General features: G+C 38.2%; 1 protein-coding gene across 1 annotated transcript in view; it reads left to right on the top strand.

Annotated features, from left to right (window-relative positions):
• The window catches only part of LOC134753773 (uncharacterized), a 53938-nt gene that overhangs the window by 5814 nt on the left and 34926 nt on the right, over positions 1 to 13198 (top strand). The window lies entirely within an intron of this gene.

Genomic DNA, 13198 nt, shown 5'->3' with positions numbered 1-13198 from the left:
AAGTTTTGTACACCTGGACTACAAAGGCGAATGAATTGACGCCTCATTTATCAAAATCAGTTCAGTAGTTCCATGTAAACAATACATTACACGTAGACAGCAAATTCTGCCTATTTCTATTGTCTGGGAGAGCTCTGACTTCTGTAATAGGTTTTTTTACCTAGCTCAGAAGTCAGGGACTTCAACACCTATTTTGTACTTGCTTCTGTCAATATTTTTTTAATTTTTTTTTTTAAATTCATTTTATGAATTATGATTTCACTCCAAAATGTCGTTTTCATGTATTGTATGTAATGTAATGTTCTTTCATTGAATACCCCATAATTAGAACTATTCTTTGCGTAATATGAGCGCATTAAGTTAGAATTGTTGGCGCGCTTTAGTTTTTTTGGTACAACTTCCACAGTTTTTATCAGAAATTAAAAATTTAAGCTGTGACGTATAGTTGAATAACGTGGTTTCTTTTATATTAGACGCAACATTGTTATAACGTTTTTAGTTGAGTGGTTTTTCTTTGTTTGTAGCTCCTAAAATATACATTGTTTTTATAAATAATGTATTAACGAATCATAATATATTTAATAACATTTCGTTTGATATAGAACACGTGTATGTATGACTCATGGTATCGTTATAATTTAGATTTTGCAAATTTCGGCAGCGGTCACATGTATGACGCCATTATTTGTTACTCAGGCACTATAGAGATTATCTCCCAGCAGTTTTATGATCCTTTTTATATTGCTAATACCATACTAGAAGCTTATGCGAATTATCCTGAAAAAGACCAATTTCGATTTTTTAACTAATGCATTTTTTCTAGCAAATACCTACATTTTAATGCATAATTTTCACATTTTTAGGCCGATTTTGATTATTTTAATATCATTGTATGGCTTGAGACATCAGCTTTAATTTTGTAGTACATTGCTTTAACGTCCGACTTTTGGTTTGGTTGAAAAAACCAAATAATGGAAAAAAAAATTCATTTTTAATTATTTTTAAATTTCTCTTAAACTATTTTATATTTTGGCACATAGTCTATTAGTGAAATATATAATACTAGAGACCCGTTGCGGCGTCAAAACGCCGCTAGAGTATGGTTCTAAAAGTTAGGTTGTCTGTCCACTGGAGCGGAGCGGTAAGCGGGGAAAAAATCCAGCAATAGAATTTCATTAAAATTACAGAGCGGAGATTTTATGCCATTCAATCGGTGGATTTTTTCCTCGCTCATCGCTCCGCCACCTCGCTCCGCTCCGGTGGACAGGCAGCCTAAAGGGGCCCACTGACTATCAGTCCGCCGGACGATATAGGCCTGTCTTCTTCTTCTTCTTTTAAAATTATGGCTTCAGCCCAGTGGGACTATTTCGCCAGTATCAAGGTATTGAGAGGTTTACAAACGACAAAAATTGTACGGTTGTACAAGACAGTGTACGGTGATTTGTTAGCTCTTGTAAATCGATAGCTAGACTTTACAAGAAGCACGTGGACTACCGGCCGTTGACTCCAAGATGGTGGTTAAACGCGCTTCAAAATTAATTCTCCATTCACTGCACACTACCACATTAGTTTACTGTATAATAAGCTATCGATATTACACTTTAAACAATATTAATAAGCAAAAAACAAAGTAATTAATCACGATGCTAACTATCAAGATGGCGCTCGAACCGGAAGTCCTGTCAGTTAGAACAAAAATTTGACAGTTCCGAACAACTGACAGGCCGATATCGTCCGGCGGACTGATAGTCAGTGGGACCCTTAAGACTGAACGCTTAATGAAATAAAAAAAACTCAAGAGCAATAAAAATGGGTACATAAAGTAGTAAAGTCCTATCAAAACATTACATGTAAAAAGATTCATAAAATGTTCATTAATTCAGGCATTCATGTGCTGTTGTTGATGTGTAGTAGTTGTTGGTGCTGTTGTTGGTGCAGTAGTTTTGTTTTCTAAAGGGAAAAAGTAATGAAGTACTTTTGGTAGAAAGAAAAGATCCGCATGCGAGCACTTCATTCCCTCAGCTCGGCCTTCGGCTTCGCTGGGTTACTGCGCGTTGTTTTCTTGTCTTGCCATTTGGCTCTCATGCCTAAAATTTCATAGGGCTAATGTATAATTTTATATTTTCAACACACTTGCTCAAAACTACGTTTTTATTCCACCGATTTTTGGCTCATAATCCTAGATATTATAACACTTGTGCTTAGGGTTCCGTACCCAAAGGGTAAAAACGGGACCCTATTACTAAGACTCCGCTGTCCGCGTCTGTCCGTCTATCCGTCTGTCCGTCTGTCTGTCACCGGGCTGTATCTCATGAACCGTGATAGCTAGACAGTTAAAATTTTCGCAGATGATGTATTTCTGTTGCCGCTATAACAACAAATACTAAAAAGTACGAAACCCTCGGGGCGCGAATTCATGAGACTGAAGTTTACAAACATTTTACAAACATTCCGTGACATTCCGTGTCTGGGCTATAACAACGAAAATAGAAGTTCAAATTGCGGGCATCTTTCTCTGTCACACTAATTACACCTTCATCGGAGTAAAAGAGAAAGATCCCCGCAATTTGCGAATTTCGGTTTTCGCGGTAGACCATAATAGACATAGTATATACACGTAGTTAGACATGAAATCGAGCGACCAGGGGTAAGAGAAAGACATATTCATGTATTGACAGTTTCGTGTATGGCAGCATAATCCTTTTTCTCTTTCACTTATAAATTTCGGTATTTCGCCATCGCCTCCTTGCTATGATGCCATAACCCGACCATGACAAAATGCCCGGTCGGTGATAAAGACAAAGCATGGCACTATTTTCTCTTTCCTCTTATAGGAATCGCAATAAGACTATCTTTCTCTATCAAAGAGTGTCAGGCCCATGGACCTAATTTAGTTTTTTTTTTTTAATTTACTTTTCTGAAAGTCTGTACTATGGATGGTATAGAAAGGATGCCAATCTCTTATGGCAGAATTGTTGCAAAAGTGACCGCTTTCAGCTTTAAATGATAGTTCCTAATCTCTCCGGTGGCGCTAGTTAGGCTCTGGGTCATGAGTATAACATAAACCAACAAATAACCCGACCAAATTACGTAGGTTATTTTTGGTAGTATTTTAGTGTATGGTGGCGCCGCCTAATTACTGTCTTTTGATGGACACTTTTCATACATAGAGATTTGGCTCCTTTATATGTATAGTCTCCATGGTCTGTACAACAACTGGACCGCGACCTTGGTACCATCGAAATATCTCTTTCTCGCTCTCAGCATACGGCGGCCCACCTTAAGCGCCTAACACATTACCGCACCGCACCAAGGTCATTGTGCGATGCACCTAAAGCGCGAGAAAGAGATAGTGCGCAAGGTGGTCACCGTACCTACGTTAAGGACGCAGCTGTAAGTTAGACCCAGAAAGAAATATTATAGCCGTATTTAACAGACTATCGTAAAAGCCGTTAGAGACTACCACACCTCACCGCGGCCTTGGTGCGGTGCGGCGCACGTATCAATAGTGTGCAAGGTGGTCACCGTACGTACGTCAAGGACGCAGCTATAAGTTAGAGCGAGAAAGAAATATTATAGCCGTATTTAACAGACTATTGTAAAAGCCGTTAGAGACTACCACAACTCACCGCGGCCTTGGTGCGGTGCGGCGCACGTATCGATAGTGTGCACCGTGGTCACCGTACGTACGTTAAGGACGCAGCTATAAGTTAGAGCAAGAAAGATATATTTTGACCGGACCACTACGGCTTTTCGAAATATTCTCTTTATCGCTCTCACTTATGGGTGCGGCGCACCAAGATCGCGGTGCGGTGCGGTAGTCTGTTACGGCTTTTACACACGATCGCACATATGCCGCACCGCACCAAGGTCGCGGACCGATGCGGAAAATTGGCTGACCGTTTACCTTAAAGATCCGACATCATTTAACATCCTCATAAGAACAATTCTCGCCGTACGTGCTTTTTGAAATAAATATAAAACTTGGCTTTTTCATACATTTTGGCTGATCAGATGTCGACGTTTTCTATGGAAACGACGAAATTCGCGATATTAGGGTTGGTCCCATAATAAAAGTAGCTCAGTTTAGCGAGTAGAATCGAACCCTGAATTTAAAGCCCCATGGTCAGAAACATGCTGTAGAATCCTACCTTCTATGTGCCAAAGCAACAATAAAATAAACATGTGTCATCTTGATGAGTACGATGTGGATGACACATGTCTGACATGTTTGTCAAACACAATAATAAAATTTTATGTTGTTTTAATATAATTTTTAGTGTGGTGTATGCATGTTACAGTCTCAAAACAAATATTTGAATGGATTGGATACCTTACATACATTGGATACAGGTTCGAGTTCAATTCAATCTCAAGTCAGAACAAAGGTCACGTGGTACATTTTTTCAAATTAACTTTTAAGTACTTTATCGGGAAAAAATCAAAAAACTAAGAGCTTATTGCAAATCTGTAGCATAAGACGAATCCAATGACATAATTTATTAAAATCGAACCATAACTGTAGATCTGATAGCCATAACAGCCGTCAATGGTCGGTCGTTTAGATTTTTTTGCCGTTTTTAAAGATAATAATGGTACGACACCCTACGTGCGCGAGTCCGACTCGCACTTGGCCGGTTTTTTACATTTAGTCAATATGCTATAGTGACACGGAACCTTATGATCACGAGTCCAACTCGCACTTGACCGTTCTCCACATTTTAAATAGGTATGCGAAAAAAGTTTGCATATATCAACATTTTTAAAATGAAAACAACCTGGCAATTTAGAGTATTGACATAATAGTCCCCTTAAAAGTTGACACAATATGTTTACTGTCATTCATTGTCAACAAATTGTAAAATCATTTTTGTATTTTCGTACATGTTTTATTTTAAGTATTGCGGATATCATGTTGCCCTCAAAAATAATATTTCATCATGCTGAACAACTTACTACAGGTTTAAGTGCAATTCATGTTTATTATTATTTGGTCATCTTGACATCTTGAGTCAAAATTGGGAACGTGCCATGTCACGTGGTCAAACTCACAAATTAACTTAACATTTTCAAATTAATTTTTCAGTACTTTTTCAGAAAAAATTTAAAAATCCAGGAGTTTTATGCAACTCTCCAGCATGAGACGAATCTAATGACATATCATTTATTAAAATCGGACCATAACTGTAGATCTGATGGGATGAACAAAAATCGGCCTCGCGTAATATATATATAGATTTTATTGGCTTTTGTTTAATATCCCACACGTGTATGTGCTATGCATAGTTTGGGTGCAAAATGCAATATTCGCAACGAGGCGGGAGTCATTTTGATGACGTCATTCCGCTGAAGTAGATGGTTGGCACCGCTGTCTCCCGGCAGTTTTGGAAACCCAGTACCATGCCCAACAACATACTAAAATTTGGTAGCGGTTTCCGGATCTGAACTATCTCTTCGACCGTTTCCCATAAGGCATAGTACTAGCAAAAAATGTTCTTTTATATACATCATCTACCTACATAAAATTGTCTACAAAAAAAAAGATTTTGTACACTTTCTGCTAGGACTAGGACCCATATTTAAAAAGATTTTAAAGCGGGAAAGGTACTTATAATCAATCCTAAGGTCGTTCTTTTTAGTTTTTCGAAAATAACTCGTAAACGGTAGCCCATAGCAAAAAATAGTCTGTTACGTAAATAATTTGTATAAAATTTCCTACAAAATAGATATACAGGTGTCCCAAAAATATTAAGTCAAACTGACGCTGGAGGTAGGACACCCTAGTAGTAAAAAAACCGGCTAAGTGCGAGTCGGACTCGCGCACGAAGGGTTCCGTACCATTACGCAAAAAACGGCAAAAAAATCATGTTTGTTGTATAGGAGCCTTCCTTAAATATTTATTTTATTCTGTTTTTAGTATTTGTTGTTATAGCGGCAACAGAAAATACATCTGTAAAAATTTCAACTGTTCATGTTCATGGTTCATGGTTCATGAGATACAGCCTGGTGACAGACAGACGGACAGCGGAGTCTTAGTAATAGGGTCCCGTTTTTACCCTTTGGGTACGGAACCCTATAAATTAAATGAAAAAAAAAACCGGCCGTGCGGGTCGGACTCGCGCACGAAGGGTTCCGTACCATTACGCAAATAACGGCAAAAAAAATCACGACTGTTGTATGGGAGCCCCCTTAAATATTTATTTTATTCTGTTTTTAGTATTTGTTGTTATAGCGACATCAGAAATACATCATCTGTGAAAATTTCAACTGTCTAGCTATCACGGTTCATGAGACACAGCCTGGTGGCAGACAGACAGACAGACAGCGAAGTCTTAGTTATAAGGTCCCCGTTTTTACCCTTTGGGTACGGAACCCTAAAAACAGCCCGCATACCTCGTGAATGATAACTCTCAATTAACTTTGAGGGCTTTCCGTCTGTGATAAAAAAGAGCAAAATTCATAAAAACCTAAATCAGTTATAATAATTCGAAAACCGTGCAACTTTTACTGATGTCATGTTAAGCTGGTTTGGATGATCCTTTTAGGGTGTCACCTCCGGTGTCAGTTTGACGTGCTATTTTTAACGGAATTTGTGGTCCTTTAAAGCCATCGGTGTCGAAAACACCAATGTTGGCATTTTTTTAACTTAAACTTTTATCTTCCTTAGGAAAACTTTTTTAGGAAACTTCGTATGCTCGACATATTTCACATTCTCGTCCGTTGGACCATTGGTGTTCTCAAAATAATAGTTACCTTGCCATAAATTTCCATTTAAAGTGACATGATTAGTCCCCCATAAATCCCATTACGCAAAAACAGCTTGTTTTTTGTACATTTTAGTCGGTATGACGTACCCTTTTTCAGGTTTTTTTTTCGGATACGGTGACCTTAACTTTTCTTGAATGTTTGCCGATGCCCATATCTTCAAGATATTTTAAAACAATTTTACTGCCACATTTGAATAATCTGATCACATTTTCTTCAATCGATCTCTCCCAGGAAACTGGCATTGGCCTGAAATGTTTACCTGAACCAGACTTTATAGCGGTAGTTTTTTTCTAATAAATAGAATGTAAAAATATTATAAACATACCTTCACCTGTAACCCGCTTCTACAAAATGTTCCACTATCTTCGCTTTCGGCCATAGGGAAATAGTACTGGAGAAATTGCATACAATTACATATAATTTCAGTTTAATTTTTAGGGTTCCGTACCCTAAGGGTAAAAACGGGACCCTATTACTAAGACTCCGCTGTCCGTCTGTCTGTCAACAGGCTGTATCTCATCAACCATGATAGGTAGACAGTTGAAATTTTTGACAGATGATGTATTTCTGTTGCCGCTATAACAACAAATACTAAAAATAGAATAAAATAAATATTAAATGGGGCTCCCATACAACAAACGTGATTTTTTGCGTAATGGGTACGGAACCCTTCGTGCGCAAGTCCGACTCGCACTTGGCCAGTTTTATGTTAATTTTTACATGTTCAAAACTTTGTCCAGATTTCACTCCGCATACGTTATCAGACTACTTTTTGCTATGGGCTACCGTTTACTGGTTATTTACGAAAAACAATAAAAAGGGACCTTTAAACCCCCCCCGCCCCACCCGTTAGCTTCACCCCCACCCTCCGATACTTTTAGTTATGTTGTTTAATACACCACTCCCTACAACTATGCCAAAATACGCTTATACACGAATTATTTCCCCCATTTTTCCTTCGTTTGGTGGCCAAGTAGGTACAACCGGCAATAATAAGGGGTTTTAAAAACCGGCCAAGTGCGAGTCGGACTCGCGTTCCAAGGGTAGGGTTCCGTCCGTACATTTCACAATTTTTAAAAATGTATTTATTATTTAAAACGTGAGTAAAATGTCTTTAAATATTTTTTAAGAAAAAAAACCGACCTGTGAGGATCGCAGCAGTTCTAACCTAACCCAATTTTCTGATAGCGTTTCTGGGTCCGGGTCTGGGTTCGGGTCCGGGTCCTGGACCGGGTCTAAGTCCGGGTACAGGTTCAGGTTCAGGTCAGGACCATGTCCAGATCCGGGTCCGGGTCCGTGTCCGGATCCAAGTCCGGGTCCGAGTCCGAGTCGGGGTCCGTAACGAAGAGAACAAATCGCCAAACGTGAATTATGTGTCGTTGAAGAGTTCCATTCTGATGATCATCGGCAGATCCACTTCATCAAATGTCACTCTTTTAAATGCAAATGTTGGATTTGTTGAGGAAAATACAAAAATCACTATACGAGCATGTATGCCTTTAACATTTGAGAAGTTCCCTTGATTCCTCATGAATCCCATCATTAAAACTCGAGCTTGAAAAAATGTGTCTTCAAAACCTAACATACTTAGCAAACATAACGAAGAGGACAAATGGCCAAACGTGAACTATGCGTCGTTGAAGAGCAGTTCCACTTCATCAAATATTTCTTTTTTATCTGACTTCAAGATTTCAAAAGGAGGAGGTTCTCAAATCGGTTGTATGTTTTTTTTAAAAATGTAAATGCTTGATTTGTTGATAAAAATACTAAAATCACTATAAGTATGTATGCCTTTAACATTTGAGGAGCTCCCTCGATTCCTCATGGATCCCATCATCAGAACGGCGTTTTGACAAAAACGGGACCAATCTGTATGTATATACTTACAATAAAAAAAATGTTTCGTAATCGGTCCAGAAATAACGGAGATATCTGGAGTAACAAACATAAAAAAAAACAACCGAATTGATAACCTCATCCTTAAGATTTGGAATCACGTAGGGGTCGGATCAAAAACTACAACTATAGTTGGTCAAACCAAATTGGCAGTAAATAAGAACCAAAAAAACTATACTCATCCTTTTTTTTGGGTGCTAGTACTAGTGTAAGACAAAGATAGTATGATTATCTATGTTTGAAATGAGACAGTCCTTTGACAAACTATAACTAAGTAATTAAGTCCGACTCACGCTTGACTGCACATTTCTAACAGGTTTTCCTGTCGTCTGCATGCAAAGAACTATTTCTGTGTATATAAAAAAAATTTAGACAGTAGTTTCGGAGATAAGGGGGTGGGGGATTGAATGGTCATTTTCTGACTGTTTTCTGGAATAACTTCTTAACTGTTTATCCTAAAATTATTAAAAAAAATATTTGAAATTCTCAAATTGAACTCTTTCATTTAATATGTAACACGATATAGTTTAAAAAACTTTATTTTTAATTTTCTCATTTACCCCCTAAAAATGACCCCCATGTTCAAAATCCATTTGTTTAAGTTACATGTCTGTCTTTGGGTCGCACTTACATATGTGTACCAAATTTCAACCTACTTGGTCCAGTAGTTTCGGAATTCGGAGAAAAAATAAGCTGTGACAGACGGACAGACAGACAGACGCACGAGTGATCCTATAAGGATTCCGTTTTTTCCTTTTGAGGTACGGAACCCTAAAATAGTTATTTACGATACAAGTGCGGAAAAGAGGAAATTCGAAACGAGTGGCGATATAGTACATTTCGATGCTAGTGCGGAAAGTAAGTCATTACCTTAAGAGGACCGAGATATCTTGCCACGAGCCGTAGGCGAGTGGCAAGACTCGGGACGAGTGAAGAATGACATTTCCGCACGTGTATCGAACGACGTTTTTTTTTTAATAGTTGCGAAAAAATATTAAAAACAACAAGTAAGGAATAAAAACTTTGGAAACTTAAAACGCCTCTTAATAAGAAAAAACGCCTCTTCTTTGACAGGCGTTTCGGCAGCTATTCCTACCTCTACCTTTCATAGCTATTCCGTTCCATTCAGACAACTTATTAAGAACGGTTTTTCAATATTCAATATTAAAAAATAAACGTGTTATAATGATGAAGAGGTAAGTAATAAAATATGAAATATGTATATTTTTCGTATTCTTACATTAACAGTAGGTTTTTATGTTGATTACGACGTTTAAAGGAAATTAATATTAACACTCCTCAATAAGTAGTCATGAATTGGAACAAGTATAAATTTAAAAAAATTGGAAAAGTAAAAAGCACTAGTTCGCGAAAACCAACTTTCCGCACAATAAACAGCTACGTAAAGTAGCACTTTTTGAGCAACTGTATTAAAAAATTAATACACGACCGCAGGGAGTGTTTTAAATCGACACGAGTTGCGAATTACCTATTCGCACGTGTATCGTACAACGTTTTACAGTACATATGGCCCTTTAAACCTTCGACATATGCACGAAAAGTGCTCTTTTCCGCACTAGTGCGAACAAGTAGCACCATATGTACTGTAAATTAAATTTTGAGAAGTAGGTAAATAAACACTCATAGACAAATTTAGGGGAATGCAAAAAAGTTTCATTACTAATTTTCAAATTACTTTAGGTGCTGTAATCCAGTAATTAATAGTAGATTGTACAACAAGGGCACAAAGCGAGTCATTTTCATACGAGGCAATTTAGCCGAGGCCAATATAGCCGAGGATAAAAATAGGCGTTTGTGCCTGAGTTATACACACTGCTTTTCACTTCGATTGTGAGTAAAATAAAACAATGGTAAACAAATAAAATACATTTAATTAAATTCAAATGTGAAATTTGAACAATTAGAAGATTACGTACTTTTGTAGCCGAATATTTAGCATCAGGAGCGGTGTTTAAGAATGTTTCCACATGGTTTGCCGTGAGAACCTTTGATTTTTTGGTTTTGTGCCCATTAGAAAGTCTTTTCAAAAAACATGTAAGTTGCACATAGGGTTTTATATTCACGTTGTTTTTCACCTGTAACGTACTCTTAAGCATAGACTACACACTCCATAATGTAGGCGGCTTCAATTTCTTGGACAATTCGTCGAAATATGTTAAGAAAACACCTTCCGAGAAACTATCGACTAGTTTTTCGGCTCTCCAACTCATGAAATTTTCGTATACAGTAAGATATTTTTGTTTGGATTTCTGCGGCAATAACTGCTCAATAACATTTTTCGCTTTCCTTTCCATTAAAGTATTAGGCGTAACTGTAATTTCCTCCTCAATCGACGACATTATTAAAAACTAGCTGTGCCCGCGGCTTCGCCTGCGTGGAATTCGGTCTGTGTCAGTAAGCGGCTAATTCACCCCTAATTTATCTCCCTCTCCCCTGGCGGCGGAACTTGAAGTAAAGTTGACAGATGGATACGCTAGAGGACTGTAGTCCAGATAAAATATTTTTAAATTAGGTACCACTAAATAAAACTACACTCCAAAATCAATATTTTTTTTGCCCTTATTCAAAATTTTGACGTGATTTAAACGACATAGAAGTAGTAGGTGTATATCGAACGATACAGTACCATTTTTGTATTTTTACGTCCTTGACTGTACCTATCCAAATCATGTCCATGGCAAATATCATCCAAATCGTTCCTCCAGTCAAATCAGTCTAAGCATGACGCCGGCGGCACGCAGCGTCTGCCCCTACCACTTGTTGATGGTCATGGCGAAGCAGACACTCACGGGGACCTGTAGGCGCTTGAAGCGGAACGGGAAGTTGCTCGGGATGAGGGGGATGCGCGGGATGAACACGGCTTCTCTGGCGCTACACTCCGTTAGAATCTGCGCCTACATATGTATTGCGTACGATGTCTTTGGGATCACAATCGAGACTCGCGCTGGCTTGCCGTTTCAGCCGAAAGCGAAGCGACCTGCCTGGCTAGAGCGCCACTGACCGTGGTCTTTTTTCAGACTCCTGAGACCGTGCCCCTTGTAGCCTCAATGCGTTGCGAGACTTTCTCGAAAGATTCGATTTTTTTCGGGAAGGCATGGTAAGCGTATAAGTCCCAAATCGTTTGACAATTACTCCGCAAACGACATAGAAAAATGTTTTTTTTTTTAAAGTAGCCACCTTCGTGGCCATTATTAAGAGGAAAGGGCACGGCCGCTTCTCCATACAAACGCAGTCTCCACTTTCCTCTATCATTATGAAAATATTTTTAGGTACATAATTTGAAGTATATTTACCATAGCTAAATGCTATGTTTGCTACGTTTGACTTTTTTAGATTTTTTGATTATTGTAAAAATTAGGAGCGATAATTTTTAAGAAAAAAAACGACTTCAATATCCCCCATTGAAGCCGCTGAAAGTTCACTTATTGTTGATGGTGCACTCTTAGATTCCAGATAATGAAATGAAAAAGACAGCATATTCTGCCTAATTATGTCGAAAAGGAGGTAAAACAACCCACTTTTCTAGTAGCATTTCGTTTTTGTAAGGGTCGCAGTTCTAACCTAACCTAACCTACTTTTCTGATAGCATTTCTTTTCTGTAAGGGTCACAGCTCTAACCTAACCTACTTTTCTGATAGCAGTTCTGTTCTGTGAGAATCGCAGTTCAAAACCCACCCACCAACCTAACCCACTTTTCTAGTAGCATTTCCGGGTCCGAGTCTGGGTCCGGATCCGAGTCCGGGTCTGTGTCCGGCTGTCCGGGGCCAAGTTTGGGTCAGAGTTCGGTCCGGGTCCATTCTGATCATCATCAGCAGTTCCACTTCATCAAATGTTACTTTTTTAATGTAAATGCTGGATTTGTTGATAAAAATACAAAAATCACAATATGTATGCCTTTCACATTTGAGGAGTTCCCTCGGTTCCTCATGGGTCTCACATCAGAACTCGAGCTTGACAAAAATATGCCTTAAAAACTTAAGTTGCTTAACAAACATAAAGAAGAGGACAAATCGCCAAACGTAAACTATGCGTCATTAAAGAGTTCCATTCTGATCATCATCAGCAGTTCCACTTCATCAAATGTCACTTTTTAAAATGGAAATGCTGGATTTGTTGATAAAAATACAAAAATTACTATTCACATTTGAGGAGTTCCCTCGATTCCTCATGGATCCCATCATCAGAACTCGAGCTTGACAAAAATGTTTCTTGAAAACCTAACTTGCTTAACAAACATAACGAAGAGGACAAATCGCTAAACGTGAACTATGCGTCATTGAAGAGTTCCGTTCTGATCATCATCAGCAGTTCCACTTCATCAAATGTCACTTTTTTAAATGTAAGTGCTTGATTTGTTGATGACAATACTAAAATCACTATATGTATGCCTTTAACATTTGAGGAGTTCCCTCGATTCCTCATGGATCCCATTATCAGAACTGCTTTTTAACAAAAACGGGACCAATCTGTATGTATATACTTACAATCAAAAAAAGAATTTTCAAAATCGGCC

This window comes from Cydia strobilella, chromosome Z (assembly GCF_947568885.1).
Source record: "Cydia strobilella chromosome Z, ilCydStro3.1, whole genome shotgun sequence".
Lineage (NCBI taxonomy): Eukaryota > Metazoa > Arthropoda > Insecta > Lepidoptera > Tortricidae > Cydia > Cydia strobilella.
This window is presented reverse-complemented; position numbering and strand designations above follow the sequence as displayed.